The following is a 19,649-nucleotide window of genomic DNA, read 5'->3' on the forward strand; positions in this document are numbered from 1 at the left end:
GCTTCAACGGTATGCTCATCTCCTCTACCATGCTAATTACTAAGCTAAGCTATGCTATTAGAGTGATTATGTGAGGAGAATACTTCTTTCATGTAAGATACTTCTTCTTCCTCTCAATCTATCCTCATTCCCTGCTAGCTCTTACCATTTTTGAAGGTGTGTGAGGTCTTGGGACTGAGGCTTGGGACACTAGGTGTGATTTTCAAGAATAATTTGGTGCATGAAGCTTCCATCTTCATTGAACCAATGAGTTTTGTCAAGGAACACAAGAATTGTATTGTACAAAAGTCTTCTTTGATGGGAGAAGCTAAAATACAAAGCCTTAATGGAGGGGGGACAGGATCCATGAAAATCCGTTCCTCAATTGTTGTCAATTGTTCTATTTCTCTCTCTTTTCAAGAATTGTCAATGCCAAATTAGCTAGGTGTAAATTTCTATGTTGCTTTCTCAAGTAAGTACTTTCTCTCTATGCTCATTAGTAACTTGCTTTTAATGAAATGCTCACTATGCTATCAATTTTTGCTACACACAAGTTACTAGTGTATTAAATGTTACGGTTTTACAAGCCTACCAACGTTTGATCAATAGGCACAGCAAGCTGAGAGAACTTGTATCAAATTGAGATAAGAAGTGACTATGTGTGGATCATGTACTTGGCAGCCAAAGTGTCAAGTGCAATCTCACAACATATGCCATCAACCTCTTTAACATACCACCTTTCATCAAGAATCTTGTCACACGAGGAAGAATATAGAGATTTACTTACTAGATAGTCTTGTGGCATGTACATGGCAGTTGTGAAAAGCTCCACAAATAACTAATAGGACAAAAATTAGCAATCTTCACCAATTGATGGGTACAAAGTTTTGGAGGGACCTTTGCACATCCCTATATAGATTGCCTCAGAGAGCTTCACTCACTTTGTTTCAAGGACTGGCCAATCCATGGAGTTCCAATTGGTTGGTAGAGGAATCTTAACCAATGTACCTTTTTATTTCTTTGGTTGAGCTGGTAGCAGTGGTTGTAGAAGAAAATTCCCTAATGTGCAAGGCTCTTGCTAGATCTTCCAACATACTATAAGACACCAATGTGAGAATGGATTATAGATACGAGTCCTTCAATGCACTCCACTGGCTCCCATTCCTCGTACGATAAAGGATAAACATTTGTAAGTGCAATATATCATGCCCTATTGCTTATTGGATGCGGTTTCTTTTCTCTCTCTTCAATATGGCCCTTCAAAAGGCCTCCAAAATCTCCTAATGGCTCCATAAGCCTAGTAGGGGTTAGGGTTTTCAAACCCTAACTCCCTAGGCCACATCAACCGTAGCTTTGTAGTCCTTTTGGGTTATTTAACCCCTTGTCCTCTCATCCATTTCCTCAATTGGGCATGCCATGTCACCACCTTGTGACATATCCCCCTCTTGAAAGAATTGTAATTGCCCTTAATTACACCTGCAAAAAAACCTAAGGATAGAAACTTTCTTCAGTAGATAGTTCCCATGCACTAAACTTTAGATCAATGACTTAGCTTTGCATTTAACTACATCTTAGTATTTCACTACTTCAAATGAGCCTTTAGTTTCTTCTTTAGTAGCTTAACACAAAGTCTTGTTTTACCAACAGGCCCTGCAATTTATAGATACATCCATTTCAAAGACGAGGTTAACCTCAATAACAAAGGTTTCATTTTTTTTCTCTATGATGGTACTTGCTGAACAATGTCCTTTAGTTGTTGTGCTTTGTTTAAGCAAGATCCTTAGTCATTTCAGAAATTTTCATGTGGAAGTGGTAGAAAGTGTATGTCCGTCACTAATGATAGAGATGTATGTACATCACTCCTAAAGAGGAAAGACAACCAGTTTAAATTGGGGAATTATGAGGGCATATATTTCCATAAGAGAATGAAGAAAAAAATAGAGCCCTCTCTGGTAGCGTTGATTCCCTTAAAGGGATTTTTATCTCCCATGTGAGAATATTTTCTTCCAAGTGGCATTTTTATTTCCACTTCTAATATGGAAATGTTTTTTCTCATGTGGATATCTTCTTCTGTAATTCTAGAAGTACTTCCTTGTAGTAAAAATTGTTTTTTTAAGGATTTAGTTTCCCTTTTGAAAATTGTCTTCTTTTGTTCACATTTGTTCCACGTGGAACATTTTCTCATGCCTTCCTTCTTTTTAATCCAATTCTCAAATATTTTCTAAAATTCTTTAAAATGCGTGGAAAAGCAAGTAAGGGAAATTTGCACAAGGCGGAGTGTACCCACATCTCACAATGTATGTCTACCCTTGCCTCATTTTTTAACTCTACCAAAATGGGCAGAGTTCTCTCTACCCCCGCCTAGTTGAAGTGCTACTTGCTTGTGTGCGAAACCCCTTCAAATTGTATTAAATGTAGTTTACTTGTTTATCCACACTTTAGCATCCTATCAATACAGGAATCATTTGCAACTAAATTATATGCCTAAAACCCTCCTAATGACTTTCAAAAATGTAAACAATTACATATCCTATTGTGCATGATTTATTATCTCTTCTTACTTCCATTCAATAAATTTATGCCTTGCTTATGGTTCATAAACAAATTAGGCTTAGGAAGGACGGGTCGATTCAATGAATCCCTAAACATTGATATACAATTTGACTATACCATTACAAAGGGACACACAAATTTAAACGTTTATGAAACTTTAAGATTGCAAATAAATGATTTCTTTTTAAAAGTATATCTCATATTACATAGACTAATGGAAGCATAACACAAGGTAAGAATTGACACAACACATGTACCAAGAGAAAGTACATATTTCTATGTGAACTTCTTTATGATTGTTTTTTTAGAATTGTTTCAAGAATTTTGAGACATTATTTCTTCTTTATTGCTATGTTACTTGGGCTATGACGATTGGTGTCATAAATGCCAAATCCATATCATCTAAGAATGCGAATACGTGGGAAAATTTTATAACTTTGTTGATGATACTATATGCCAATGAGTTGGATCTATAACTCAATGTAGATGTTAAGACTAGTCATCTGACTTTTCATTCAAGAACTTTTTTATTCCTTTTTCATTATGCAATTTCAATTATTCATGCTTATTTGTGCCAAATGTGAGGATGTAGTAGTTGCACATGTAAGTATATTCATTTGTTTCACAATTTTAGTTGAAGGTTCCCCAAGTGAATGTAATATGCTACCTAGCAGCACCTACGTTGCACTTGCACCTACATGGCCATATTTTACATCTATCCTTGACAACATTTTGTTTGTAGGAGTGTTGACATCTCTGACAAAAGCACTATTGGTTGATTTGACCATAGGTTCCTCTCTACGCTATTCAAGTTTGGCTTGCTTTGTTGGAAACAATTGAAAATAGATGGTGGTATGTCTTGTTGGCAAAGTCTATTGGCTATGAAGCTACAACCACAAATGCAACTAGCATTTAAATTCTCCTATAATTTGGAGAGACGTAGAGGGGGTTGCCATGTGGTTGAAAATGCTACCTTGAGCTCTCTACAACTCAATTTATTTGAAGATTTGCAACGAGAAAAATAAAATTCTAAGAGTTTTCTGTGTCATTGAGCCATGGAAATACCATGATGGTGACTTTACTGCTTCACATTGTGAGTATTCTCTCTTATAAATCATACATCTTCCCTCTTCTATTTTTGTTGTGACTTCTATCTCCATCTAGGTGACGCTAGCAAGCAGTCCCTACAATCAACTTATCTTGCTTGATGCCTTGCTTATGCGAATGAACTTTGTATCTTTACTGAGATGTAGTTGGAACCTCTCTTTGATTCATGGTTATGTTGCAACAAAATAGGGAAGCATACGGTTGTAATGTTATTATATTCGATTTTTCCAACTAGGATGGAGGTTATCATGACTATTTTTTGTTTATTGCATTTGATTTGTCAAAATGGATTAGGTGATGATAGGTCCAAACACAGAGGCAGTAACACCTTTATCATGGAGGAAATCATGGCTACATTGAGCTTTGTTTCTTGCTCATCCTATTACGTACAATGTGCTTTAGTTCTCTCTAAGATCAATGTGTATTGAGGGATGAGGATCCATGATTGGTGGTAAGCCTCCGACATGATGTAGCTCATTGGAGGGGCAAGTGTCCAGCCAAGCACAAGGGGAGAGTAAAGGAATCCAAGGAAGGTAGGCCAATCGATGATCTTCTTGCAAATTTTATTGCAGAGGTAGGCAGCTCCATGCAGTTGTGGAGAATTTAGAGATATGTAAGTATGATGTTGATGCATGGGAAATACAAACCCAAAAGTCTTTCCACAAAGCACTGTATTTCATGATGAGGTGGGTGTTGGTATCTTTTAATAGTCCATCTTCTAATGGGCCTAAGTTATTGATATGGTTTCATCTCATGTTCTGTTCTCGTGATGCATGTTGTTAGCAGGTCATCGCGATGAACATCTGTAGCATAGGGATCTGGCACTAACCAAGTTTTTCAAAAATTATTTATTCTGAGCCTTGTTGACAAAATAATGGTGGGGTAGAGAACCCTTAGAGCACAAGTTTACAAGGCAGTCGATTTCAAAGAGCACAAGATTATACGCCAGATTTTGAGAACCATGATGAGAGATTGTTTTCAAAAAAGCTTATTTTCTGTAGAATTTCTTAGGATTCCATTGGAACTTCTCAAGAAATCATAGCGATAATTGTAGCTCTCTCTCTCTCTCTCTCTCTCTCTCTCTGCCATTAAAGAGCTTTAACTTATTGAAAATACTCAAAAGAGCTAAATACACTCTAGGATTATTTTCAAAATATTTGAATACTCCAGGATTAAACTTGCTCATGCCATTCAACTAACAAAGTTTCTGGATGCAGCATAACTCACAGTAAGCTCTCTATAAAATACCAAAAATTTGATTTCCTTTTAAGAGAATGCAAAACCATTCGGTCATTAAATGTAATAGCACAACTGTTGAATAGCTCTACTTATTCTCCTCTTTTTCAACTTCTATTGCCCTCTTCTTACGTACATATCCCTACCAACCATTTGTTCATTCCCTCAAGCCAAAGCTTGCCATAGGCTTTGCTTGATTTCATCTCATCTGTTATGGCAACCACCTTCACAATAAGTTTCTCCTTGAAATTAGAAAATAGGAATAGCAAGGCCTTGAATTTGCATTGGATTGGCAAAATCTTCCTAGCTACAACCACCAGCCTTTGATTTCCAAGAGCGTCTTGGGAAAACAATCAACTTTTATTTGTAAGTGTACATGGAGGCAGTATACTTCATCTTGCAAACTGTTTAATTAGTTGTTCTTCCTTTGATAATCAACTAAAATGCCAATATTAATTGCGGGGGAAAGCTTCTTGGATATACCATCTGCCTTGAGCTCTTCCAAAGTGAATCTGCGACCTACCCTAACCTTCTTATTGTATTTAAGATTCTATGAGTGGGCAACACGACAAAGCTGTCCACTCAAATGAACTCGTTGATGATAAGGGTGGGAGAACATCAAGAAAGGGGATTTGATGTCACTGGTGGGTGGAGGCCCATATTTTTAAAAAACCCTTTACCACTTGCAACTAAATCAAACAACTCTCCTGATTTGTGCAAGACATTTTTGCTAATTAAGGCTAGAAAATATCGTTATAACCTAGCCTCAATTCAAATCTAGAAATCTAACCATATGAATTCAAATGGTGAACAAACTTTTGAACTTGGGCTCTCTTATATGTGTGTGTGTGTGTGTGTGTGTGTGTGTGTGTGTGAGAGAGAGAGAGAGAGAGAGAGAGAGAGAGAGAGAGAGAGAGAGAGAGAGAGAGAGAGAGAGAGAGAGAGAGAGAGAGAGAGAGAGAGTTCTACCATCGACTTATATTACTATACTTGTGATTTTTCGCTAGCATAAGGTTATATAAATGGTCCTTAATTGTGAGGTGAACTAGTCTGTGTGTGTGTGTGTGTTTGAGAGAGAGAGAGAGAGAGAGAGAGAGAGAGAGAGAGAGAGAGAGAGAGAGAGAGAGAGAGAGAGAGAGAGAGAGAGAGAGAGAGAGAGAGAGACTTCTACCATCGACTTATATTACTATACTTGTGATTTTGCGCTAGCATAAGGTTATATAAATGGTCCTTAATTGTGAGGTGAACTAGTCTGTGTGTGTGTGTGTGTGTTTGAGAGAGAGAGAGAGAGAGAGAGAGAGAGAGAGAGAGAGAGAGAGAGAGAGAGAGAGAGAGAGAGAGAGAGAGAGAGAGAGAGAGAGAGAGAGAGAGAGAGTATGGTTTCATATTCATGTATGGACATAGTGAAGACATTGGTGGCAATGTTAGTATTGTGGGAGGTGGTGATGTGGGGACAAGATGCATGTCCTAGGGACATATTAGTTGTCTGCTATGAGATGGAAATTTTCTTGGCAGCAGCCAAGGATGAAGATGTTGAACCTAGTAAAGCTTGCTATTCCAAGGTGGTGGAGATGGGTGCCTACATACCCATACTACCTTAGAGCAGGTTCTTTAAGCAACACTTCTTACTTGCAGGTTGATTGAACTATGTCCTCACATAGGACTGTCAGTCTTTCTTGAAGTGACCATTAGGGAGGACATCTATGTTTACTTCATTCTGTTACAAAGATCACCTTTGCTATCCCTGTTAGCACATAAATCTCTCTCTCTCTCTCTCTCTCTCTCTCTCTCTCTCTCTCTCTCTCTCTCTCTCTCACACACACACACACACACACACACACACACACACACACACACACACACACAAATTGTCTTGAGCTTGCATGACTATGGGATTACATTGCATCTGATTATGCTCCCTCTAGTAACGCACGTCGACGTGCAATCATGGGAGGCAAGCCCAACGTGTGCAATTATAGCCAAGGTGGGTGACACATCTTAAAGTTTGGTTCAGCTTGCAGGTATTACATCAAACCCAATATACTCCCTGTAGCAATGCACATCGGCGTGCGATCGTTAAGATAGGCTCTACATGTGCAATTTAGCCGAGGAATCTTTAATTAAGTTCTTACATCGTATCCAATTATTCTCCCTATAGCAACACACTCCGGTGTACGATCATTGAGACAGGCCCTACGCGCGCAATTATAACCACGGTGGGGAATGCATCTTTAAGAGCCACATCCACCTAGTGTTTGGTTCATCTTGCCGATATTATTACATTGAATCCAATTATGCTCCCTATAGAAATGCACATTGACGTGCGGTCGTGGAGCAGGCCCTACCTGGTGATGCTTATATCAATTACTTCCCTCACAGTATAACATATCAATATAAACATGTCAAGCTAAATTATTGGTAGCTTAAATACAGGCTATGCATTGCAAGGGCCATGTTTCAGACTAAGGCATGATGTCATGGGTGTTGAGTCCAAGATTATTGCGGGGCTCTCTGCAAGATGATGAGAATAATCAGTAGCATTTGGTCAAGCCCAGATGGGGCAGTGAATCGTATCATGAGCCGTCTCAAAAGGTGCTTGATCAATGTCAAATTACTATAGCATGAGGAACATAATTAGCAGTTGATAAGTATCAACCACGTCCACGTGTGGTCGTGGAGGTAGGTGCTCCCTACAACAATGCACGCCAATGTGTAGTCAAAGAGGTAGATGCTACAAGGGAGGAGGCAACTATGGCAGGCATTGATGAATCCTAGTAGCCGTAGTGATGGAAAGTTAGCATTTATATTACCTAAACACTCTTTGGGACTTCTTCAAATGACTTTTTGTCTTCCTTTGATTCTTGCAGCCCTCATACATGCTCTTCACTTTCATGTGCAATCTCTAACTCTCTCCACAGTTCCTACCTGGCCTTCAATTCTTCATCCTCTATACAAAAAATGATTACATGATGCTCTCATTAGTTGCATTTGGGTACATTTTGGTTATGAGGAGATAATCTACATTGTAAGGCATGCAACTGGAGGGAAGAAAGACATGATTTTTGATGCCAGCATTATGTCCAATGTTTGATGTGACATAAATGTGTCATTTATCATTTATACAATAGTGGTAAGAGAGGATAGCATGTCAATATACAGCAGAGATTAGCATCTTGAATCAACACGACAACATTACATAGTTGGTGATAGATATGACACAAGAACCTTTATCATACAGAATGAAATACCTTGAGCTTGGTTTCTTCTACCTAGTTGCCCTTAATTTTGTATGCAAACGCCCTGAAATACCTAATAGAAAATTATAGCATCATCAATATATGAGTGCAAATGTTCAATACAAATGTCTAAGGCAACAAATGCTAAACAGGAAATAACCAGTAGAGCCAGTTGGTACCCTATCTCCCAAAGTCTGATCTTGCTAGTAGGCTGCCTGTGTAAGTACCATCACATAAACTCTTGCAAGGGTTGCTGCATCATGCAATAAATCTCCTCCTCTGTATGCTGAAAAGAACTTCATAAAAGCTGCACTCTGCCTTTTAATAATGGCCTAGATGGAGCAATGGTAATGTATTGTTGACGTGATTTGTGAGAGGGGTGAGAGTGTCAATGCCTACTTATGTCTATAGTTTTATCCAAGTGAATACCATGAGCTGAAACATGATAGGTCTTATGAGGTGTACTTGCAAGTCACCTAGCAAGGTTGTAAAATAATGCAACAATATTCCAGCTAAATGATCTCTAGCAAAAACAATAGAGAATGGTAATTCATGGTACCATAAGATTTGACAATGGTAATCCATACAACATGCCTTAAAATTTAGACTATCTCCTCATAACCAAGATTTATCACACTACACTACAACCCTACTTACTTTTTGATAGAGCCAATGACCACTTCCATTGCCTCCCTCACCTCTATAGACATCACCGTCATGAAATGGGTCCTAGATGGAACACAATCATAACCAAATTGGCAAAGGAGCATACCCAAAACAATATGATAGAAATAACTCTCAATATGCTTCACCTTCATGAACCAAAATAAACAACAGCTCTGCACAAAAACATGCTAAAACATAGATTTGCAAGACAATAACCCCTTTGTGGCATTCGGTATGTTCTTGAAGATGTTTTTTAAAGTCATTTTGTGTATCATCAAATCATAATAAATAGTCTTAACCTTCCATTGAGTAATTTTGTTGCAAGTGATAGTTGCAACAATGAAGTGATAGTAGTGGCATTGTTACCATTGGGATTGAGAAACTACTTCTTTTGACTTCATTATCTTTAAAAAAATGCTCACAAATAGAACTAACAATCTTTAGTTAGAACCAACAAATCCATGAAATAATTGTGCAATCTCATATTATTATTTTGTTCATGAATTGAATACACACTGTTTGGAGGTGATAACAACATACAAGTGCCCACCTAGCCAAGGCGCCCGTTGGGTCAGCCGGCCAAAGTTTTGATGTGGTCACATTATTTTTCCGATGTTTAATACATCAAACTCTGTAAAAGTCTAATGACAATCGTCTATCTCAAGTCTGAGTCAAAGATGTAATTTTTCCAATGATGTATGTAAAGGTCCATGAGAAGTAGGCCGCCGGTCACTTTAGAAAGCCCTAGGTATATAATATACTAAGGTTAGTGGGAAAGGACATTATTTTTTGAAGATAAGGGACTACTGCGTTACGTACAGAGAGCTACCTCTTTGCTCCAACTTGTAATCATCGCTTCTGGGGCTACGGTAATCCAAATTCAGTTTTGTTTCTTGCATTGTGTTCCTCTTACTCTGCTCTTTCATTCAAGTGTAAGCATTCAAGATTCGATGAAGGTTTCAAACGCATCCGTTTAGGCCTTAAATCGCTGTTTTGAGTGTTTATATACGTATTTCATGTTGTTTTGACCCTAGGAGAGGATTTAGGGACCCAAAAACGACCCTTTAGGATCATCCGTTTACTGTTTTTGCGTAATGTGGGACGAACGATTGCGATCTTGTACCTCTCCAGAATGCTGTGACAATGATAGGATATGTTCATGATAGTCCCCTATAGCTTCCCTTCAAGTTTCATGCGATTCCGATATGATTTGCATGGCGAACGGGCGTGATGACTGTAGAGCTGTGTAGAGGACATAGGCAGATTACTTGGCTTTAGTGCGTTCGATTTGCTTGTAGAGTTAGTAGTTGCATCTCTTCGAGTTCACTTCATTAGGATTGACACCCTAGTGAGTTTCCATGCCTCATCCGAGTCGCTTCCCCTATATCGATAATTTTATGTTGATGCTTGAGAGCTATGCTATGGACGTCCGTCGCGGCGACCCGCTCAGTGAAGCATCTAGACAGGGGTTTAATGCTTAGTGGAGTCTAGGGTCGGTGGACTGGCTAGATCTACTCTTGAGAGATATAGGGAGTTGTGAGTGAGGTTGTTTTAAGCATTTTTTCTCTTCAAATTTCTTTGTATCGATTGAGTACTGATCCATCATCCGTTTTTTATCGTGTTTGTTTTGTTTGATTCATTTTCTTATGTTCTTTCATTTCTGTACTTAGGAGTAGGATAAGTAAATCACATTCTAGTCAGATTTGGGGCAAAAGATAGAGTCAAAAATACCAGAAAACCATAACTTTGGCAAAAGGGCCATAAGACTCTGAAATTAGAAAATCTGACCAAACAGAGCTGAAATTGATTCAAATCACAAAGTGGTAGCACCAAACACTGGGAAATACTTGTCAGAGAGAGCCTGTAAAATTTCATCAGATTTGGCCTCTATACTACAATCGCGATCGGTGTACCTCAGTGCCAGAATTGTACAAGATTTGACATGTGCCTTCCTGATAAGATTCTAAACAAGTTTGTCTAAAGCAACCACACCCAAAAACATCAAAAATCAAGGAAATCAGGCCACTTGGGTAAAACTAGCCTAACAGACCCAAAAATTGTAAAATCTTGACTTTTGGTGATCCAAATGCAAAAAGACTTGGGGGATAGCCTTAAAACATCAGTGTCTACAAGCATGCCAAATTTGGTCTAATTTGGGCTCCAAAGTACGATCGCGATCGGTGTACCTCAGTCCCAGATTTTGACCAAATTTCATCTGTGGGATCCTCATGTGTATACAAACATAAAAGTCTAAAGGACCTAGGGTCAAAAACCACAAAAAAAGGTCAAAACCACTGAATACAGATCGAAGTCAAAAACTGCTAAACTGTCATAGAAATTGACTTTCAGTAGACCAAAACACATCAAAGCTGGGAAGAAACCATACAGAGGGATAGCCTGTACACGGGACAACCCCAGATAGCTTTCAAATCCCAAAACAAACACCAAAATCAAGTCAAATTGACAGATTCAGGAAATCAGGCACTTCAGACCAAGAAACTATAAATTCTTGACTTTTTTGAGTCCAAATTCAAAAAGATTTGGCAGGTAGTCTTAAAATAGCCTAGTGAACAAGCTGCTGAAGTTTCATCCAATTTGGGCTCCAAACTACGATCGCGATCGGTGTACCTCAGTGCCAGATTTTGACCAGACTTTACCCACACATACACCTAGGTTATATAAGATACCAGGAGTTTTCAAAATTCAAAAAAGTGACCAAAATAGCCAAAAACAACAGACAGACAGAAAACCACTGTAGCAGACCAAGATCTGGTGAAAACTTGACTTTTTCTTGTCCAAATTCAAAAAGATTTGGGGAGTAGACTGTACACATCATTGTCTATCATATCCACAAGTTTCATCCAATTTGGGCTCAAAACTACGATCGCGATCGGTGTACCATAGTGACATTTTGAGTTGAGACTTGGTGAGTAGGTAGCTGATAACTAGACAAACAACTTTCTCAAAAGAACCAGGGTCAAAAAACCAAAAGACAGTTGTCAAATAGGGCAAACACTGATCACTGATCCTTCAGACCAAAATTTTGAGAAAATTAAAGTTTTTGTGATCCAAATGCAAAGTGGGTTTGGGAATAGACTAATCATACCCATGTCTATCAACTCCTAAAATTTCATGCAAAAAGGAGCTGGTACTAGGATCGCAATCGGTGTACCTCAGTGACATTTTGGATTGAAATTTTTTGAGTAGGTAGCTGACATCTAGTGCAACATATTTTCCAAAAGGAGCAAGGTCAAAAAAGCAAAAGACAGTGGTCAAAAGTCCCATTTACACAATCAGGCCAATAACCGAAGAACCACCTGGGATTTGGGTTTTCATTGGTCAAAACATCTCCAAATTCAAAAATACAAAGACACTTGGTATCAAGACATCAAGGGCTAGCTACTGTGCAAAAATATTCCAAATCTGTGACATGGGGTCAACGATCGCGATCGGTGTACCTCTACATAGTGGGAGTATCTGACTTCATAAGTTTGTAGATCTACTTGAGTACATCCCAAATCTCAAGTTTGAGTGAAAAATACCCTCTGGAAGCCAAGATACAAGCCAAAGTTTCTGTGTGCTGGTCCTGAAACTTTTTTGAGTGTTGTTTCAAGTGTAGTTCACTAAAAGTGCTCTAACTTTTGATAGACAACTCCAAATTGAGTCAGGTATAGCTAGGAAGAAAGCTTGTGGGCTAAAGTTTTAGAGCTGAATTTTACTATGTTTCCTAAATCCAAACTTTTAGGGTACCCATAACCAAATTTCCAGAGACCAAAAAAGTCACAAATTCCTGACTTTTTAGAGACTTGACCAGGGGCAAAAAGGGATTGTGTGCACTAAGCCAAGGTGTTCTTATCAAAGACCATCTTGAGAGTATTGAGTGAGGCTTACACATGACAACTCATCCATCATTAGGGTTTCCCACTCAACTCAGAGCTATGCCACCTACACAAACAACCAGAAATACTGCAACACCTATAACAAGAGGGTCAAGACAAGACCATGCGGCTTATCAATCATATCAAGCCAAACCTCAAGGCATGGCTCATGGATATTTGTCAAGTGATCATGTAGCTCACTGGAAGCCAAACCAATCAACTAAAATGCGGGAGTTTGGAAGAGAAAAAATGGAAATTGCTGGAGACTTAGAGGAGAAGCATCCTCTAATCAACAAACCCAACGTGAGGTTCATCAAAACCAATGAAGCCACGAGAGTTCTAACGGATTACACTTATGATGGCCTTTATAGGTTACCTATTGGGGATCAAAACAACTTCTATAGATGTTTAAATTCCGTCATTGAAGAGTTGACAGACTACAAGAACCTCTATGCCTTCACATACACAAATGACCAGGGAGTGCAAGTTCTAATGGTAGATAAGTATGGACGAGAGTACAAACTTATCAACCCAATTGAGCTAGAAAGATACACATACAAGGGTACTCCGATCTCCACTTACTTTCAGCCAAAAATGATGCCAGAGTACACATCAGAGAGGATTCCACCGAGATTTTCTCCAAGAAGAGAGGGAAGAGCGAGATCTGACTTTGCAAGAGACCACAGATTGGTTGGATTGGTGACTGAACCACAACGATTAAGACCATATCAAGTGGCTCAATGTGTCAAAACAAAGTACGATGGGACAGGGGATCCATATTCTCATGTCTCACTCTTCAAACAAGTTTTGAGAGCTGAAAAATTTACAGATTTCCATACTCAGTATGAGGTATTTGGGTTAACATTAGAAGGAACAGCTTTGACTTGGTTCCAACCATTAAATAGAGATGATTTTCCAAACATAGCACAACTCTTACAAGATTTTGTAGAGGATCTTTCAAAAAGAGGAATCAAACACAACACAGTGTCCCAAATCTACGCTTTCAAACAAAAAAAGAACGAAAGAGTGAAGGAAGCTTTGCTTCGCTTCAAACAATACATTGAGAGATGTCCTATGAGAGAGCTACCGCAAGATGAGAGGTTATCAGTTCTCTTCATAGAGGGCTTGAGGAATGAAACTCTCAAAAAGGACCTACATTTGAAAGGATGCACGACGTTTGAGCAAGTCACTAGAGAAGCTCTATATCTAGTTGACAATTGCAAGGCCTATGGAGAGGTGACTGAAGATACAGACAGCACGACTAGTATTGCCTCTTCTCCAAAGAGTGAATCCACCACAAAGCAAGATGTTCGAACTCCTTGGGAACCAATCATTGACCAAGTGGTCGAGGGGGTGATTAGAAGAATAAACCAAGGCTACAACCAAAACATAAATGTACTACATCCTCAATTGAGGATATGCAATACTTGCGGAGGGGATCACCCCACTCCATGGTGTAACACTTAGCCAAAGCCACAATGTGTGTTAGGGCAAAAATTGCATCTTTTGAATGATGGGAGAGGGATAGTCAACTACACTCAACCAGCATATGTGCCACAACCCATGAGAAACCAATACTTCATGGATACAAATACGCTGATGTTCATAGCCAATCAAGAGCGTAGACCAGAGACCATTCTGGCTAAGCAAGAACAACCATCAATTGTGCCACCAGTGACTCAACAAGAGGGACCATGCTACAAGTGTGGAGGTAATCATTTGGCCAAGAATTGTTCTCGTGTAGAGATAATTAGATATTGTTTGGAGTGTGCCATTACACACGTTGTTCCAAATTGTCCAAAACACCCAAACAAACAGGGGAAAACAACAATGAATGTTGTGGGAGTGTTACCTTCTCCAAGTGGATCAGAGGCAGAACCCAAAATTCCTGTGAAGGTAGTGACTAGAGCCCAAGCAAAAGAAAATGCCGAGGACCAAGCTAATGAGGAGAAAGATCAACAACCCAAACAAGGGGAAACAGCTAGTGTGTCAGTGAGGACTGGGAGAAAATCCTGGAAAGCCAAAAGAGATAGAATTAAAGCAAAAACAATTACAAATCAAGCTGCACTACAAACATAATTACAAGAGACAAAGGAGCAGTTAAAACGAGAACGGGAAAACAAAATGCTGGTGAGCGATAAGAAACCAAGGAAGGTGTCTTCCGGAGGATCTGTGTTGGTAGACAAAGTCCTAGAGCCGTTAGATGCTGCACTGGAAGCATATGAGGCTAGATTTAAACCCAACCAAACCATAGAGCAACGAGGGATGAAATATCCTCATGCTGAGGTAGAGACTGAGAGGTTGAAGATGTGTAAGGAATTGGTAAAAACTGCACAGGCAATGATGGAGCTTGAACCACCAATTTCACCTCCATAAACAAAACCAAAAACTGTTGGATTTGAAATGCCTAAGGTAAAGGTTGTTGAAACGTTAACTCAAAGAAACATTGAGCTAGAATCACAAAAGGATGTGCAAGCAAAAAGTGCAACACAAGAAACCAACAACCTAGAAATTCAACTAGATGATCAAGTAGTGGCCAACACCACTAATGATGCAAGGTCAATATCACAATTTATGGCACGTATCCCAGAGATAGATGAGCCATGTACAAATGAATCGTGGAAAGCAATTAGAAGTGCAAAAGATGGAAGTGCGACTTTCCAACCTGCACCCATAACTGAGGTCAATACAGGGCATGAAGTCTATCAGGGAGACATTCAATCTCTAAATGGAGATGCAGGGACGGAAGTTTCAATTGAAAGCAAACTAGAGTCCTTGAAGACCTTACCCTCATACATAGGAGAACATGAGGCAGACTCAGAGACTAGAGTGGTGCCATCTCAGAGGAAAGCCATATCCAAGATGCTGGATACAAAGAGTATGCAAGAGTTGATGTCAGCTCCAATACAGTGCACCATTACTCTATCTGAATTGCTTAAGATTAGACCACATGTATGGGATGAAGTAGGCAACAATTTGGGGAAGATGGGATTAAAGATGCCTCTTCAAGATCTAGCCTCAAATGAACAATCAAACAAAACTCAACAAGAAAGTGCAAACGCTAAACCTGTGCCAATAAACAAGGTGGGGGAATATTGCGAAGGAGAAGAAGGAAACACCACCTTACCTGTGGAATACAAAGGAGTTAAAACATTGGCTATACTTGATAGTGGGGTTGGAGTAGCCATAGCCACAAAAGACATTTGGGAAAAATGGGGTAGACCCGTGCTTAGGAAAACTAGAATGAAGCTGCAACTTGCAGATGGATACACAGAAAAAGCCCTGGGTATCTTAGAGAAAATTATTGTGACTTCTTGTGGAATTGAGTATGAACATACATTTGCAATAGTAGATTTTGGAAAAGGGAACAATTTTGATATCATTTTAGGAAGACCTTTCTTTCGTCAACTTAAGATGGTTCAAGATTGGGGCTATGACTATATCTACTTGAGACATAAAAATATCACCACAAAAATAAGCATAAAAGACCATAGCTATAGAGATGTGAATAGAACTCCTTTAGAAGAAATTGACTCTACTATAGTCAATGGGAAATAGATACCTGCGTGGCTACAAACCAAACAAGAACTTTGGATGTGTGGTGCTTCGAAGTGTGGAAGCTCAGTGAAGGAGGATTGCATCCTAGAAAGATCAATGGACAATGAAGCTTACATACCAGAACCCTTTCCAGAGAAATTATTTGAACCCTTTGGATGGGATGAAATACTGGCTACCCTTTGGATGGGATCAAATACTGGCTACTCTTGATGTGTGTGTGAATGAGGTGACCCCGACTAAATTTTGTGATGAGGAAGGGTATGATATAACTCCCGTATTTACGATAAAGGTGTTGAAGGAAGCTAACGAGATTTGTGAGTGTGAAGGTAGAAAAGGTGAAACAGATAGCTACGTCAGGGAGCATGATGCCAAAGTGCACATGAAGAAAGCAGAGGAACAACGTGAATATGTCATTATTGACATACCTGAAGAAACAACAAAAGCTGTTTCAAAGAAGACGACTCCAAAAAAAGTGCAAATGAAAGTAGATGAAGGGGAAAAGATTCCAGGTTCAACATCAAATCTTCAACAAACGCAAGATCAAAAAAAGAACAGGGACAAGGAAGAAGATGGACTATCTCCTACGATGATCAATTTCAATTTATGTGGACAAACAGGGCTCAAGGTCACATGTTCGGCCGCAATAGATCCAAAAGCAACAAAGAATCTCATGACTTATGGAACGTGGATCATGATGGGAAAGCCGCCAATCACTAAGCTAGAGCAGATAGTATACACAAGTTCAAAAATACCGATTCCTAGCTTTGGAGTGGCAGAAGCTATACTCAAATTGAGTACCGGGGAGTATAAAGATACTTTCCACATAATCAACTCCCATCATATCAAAGAGAGTCTGGTCCTAACAGAAAGCTGGAGGAACATCTTCTTTCGACAACAATCAAAAGCTTCAACAACAACAATGGTGAGACTCCATGAAGCTTCCCAAATCTATGCAGAGAAAAAATCACCAACCATCGAAGAAAAAGGTAAAGCAAAGGTAAACCTTGAAGTATATCAACCTCGCCAGATGCCTTCACCTTCAACGAGCTTCCATCAAATTTCCCACGAAGCCTATACATCAAGAGCCACACCATCAACAATGCAATGGAAACCAAAGCAAAAAGTCTATCAACCAAATTTTCCATCACAAAAAAGCATCCAGAAGAAGCCGAAGAATGTCAACCAAGTGTTGGAATCCAAAGAGCATATCCAAGTCAAAGACCCAGATTGGATACATGAAACACGGGTTCAACCACAACAACAAAAGGTGACATGGTGGATAGCATCAAATGAGTCAATCACTACTCAAGGCTACTTCCAAGGAAACATTAATGTTTGGGCCAAAAAGCCTAAAGTAACAGCCTGGACCTACCCACCTCAACCAACGAGTTGTACAAGGAACAAGACGCGCTATCAACAAAATAAAAACAACTGAAGCAGGAGAAAGAACAACACAAAAGGATAGAAGAAAAGACCTTCCAAGAAAGCAACACAACAAGTATGGGTACCAAAGTCAAACTTCAACGAAGTTACCCAACACAAACAGATGCAGCAGCGGATGGTTCCCATCAAGCTACTTGAAGCACAAGGATTCTATGAAGGTAACACCCAAATATGGTTACCCAAAGTAGTTGCTCAACCTAGAGCCACTAAGACCAACCAAGTAGCAAAGGACCCCACACAAAGACAATCAACAACAACAAAGAGCCAATGGAGACTAAGCACAACCAAGGGAGAAACAACCTCAAAATGGATCCCTCGTCTTCTACTACACATGCAAGGCTTTTACAATGGTAATAGCCAAGTATGGATACAAAAGCCTAGTGTCCATCAAGTCAAGGGAGCAACTCATGAAGCAAGAACAACGTGGGTCCCAAAACCACTGTTGAAAACTCAGGCTCCTCGCAAAGAAGAAAAAGTAGAGGTACAACAATGCGGCCTCCTTATGGAACATCCCATGCGACAAAAGAAGCAAGAGGAGTCAAAGTATGCCAACTTACTTGAAAAGATGGTGGCATCCAAAGACCAAAGAAATGATAGAGGCCTTAATCTCAAGAACTTATGGCATTGGGTTTCAGGCCAGGAATAGGTACGTCCAAGTCGCCATTAAAAATACATGGCATAAAAGTCAAGAGTCGGGCAGCTGAGCCACTAAATGAGCAAGGCATTAGTCCCAAAGCTTCAAGTAATATTCTATGTGGTATAAGAATCTTAGCTATTGTAGGTACTGCTCAAGGTAGAAGAGTTGAACATATTTATGTTGTGTCGCTCATGCTGCTATAGGTGAGCATAAGAGTCGAAGTCGTTGTAGTATAGTGGTAAGTGAAAGAGGAAGTCCAAAAGACACTCACGCACTCAACACAGTAAGGTATGAGTGGAGAAGCTTCTACATCAAAAACCCTTCTTGGAAACGTGGAAGCTATTGAGACATCCTTTGATGTCACATGTGCTACATCTGTTCCTTGAAGCACCCATCAACTTCGTCTTTTACACTACATGCTTTTGTTTGAAAACTTCTCATAAGCATATAGAGTGTCCCATAATTGGCGCTTGCATTACGCACTCTTACTTTGTTTCTCCCAAGACTCACCTTGCATGACAGGTACTTCCAGTCCAAATGCTCAACTCCAATAAGAACATATACCAAAGGCACTTTTTTCCCACCGTGTTTTTTCCCTTTGGTCATCGAGGTTTTAAGACCCTAATCTAGACCTCGTCATCAAATTCTTGTATATATTCCTTCTACATCAACAATTAAGAAAGGGCTACCCAAATCAATCAACAACAACTTGGAGCAAAAACAGCAGGTCTCCATATGCTTATCAAGAGCATCTGTTATCTTCAAAGGTGACAACAAAGCTCCATCCAATAATGGCACGTCAAAGAATGGCCTACAACATCAAGCAATGAGATTTAGCAAGCGAGCTATCCACAACAATCAAAAGTAGCTCACACAATGCTTCAACATTGGTGACCTATTGCAGACAACTCAAATTGCAGTGGACCTTGAAGAATATCCATCATAAAGTCCACGCCACAAAGAGGATCAGTCTACACGATCAAACACTTTAACATCCATCTTTACGGTGGCTAAGATTGACAACCAAGAGAGGAATGCACAACAAGAAGAAACGTTGCCTTGATAATCAAAGCTCAAAACATGTATCAACAACATGGCAGCTATGCATCACTCAAGGAAGGGGGGAGCGTCATCAACAACAACGGGCTTCCCAAGATGAAGACCAACCTTGAAGACAAAGCTGAAGACAACCATATGACAAGACTGCACAAGGTCATGTCAAGGGACGACACGAGCGAGGAAGGGGGGAGTGTTTGGAGGTGATAACAACATACAAGTGCCTACCTAGCCAAGGCGCCCGTTGGGTCAGCCGGCCAAAGTTTTGATGTGGTCACATTATTTTTCCGGTGTTTAATA

This window comes from Adiantum capillus-veneris, chromosome 23 (genome assembly GCF_014529385.1).
Source record: "Adiantum capillus-veneris isolate H3 chromosome 23, ASM1452938v2, whole genome shotgun sequence".
Lineage (NCBI taxonomy): Eukaryota > Viridiplantae > Streptophyta > Polypodiopsida > Polypodiales > Pteridaceae > Adiantum > Adiantum capillus-veneris.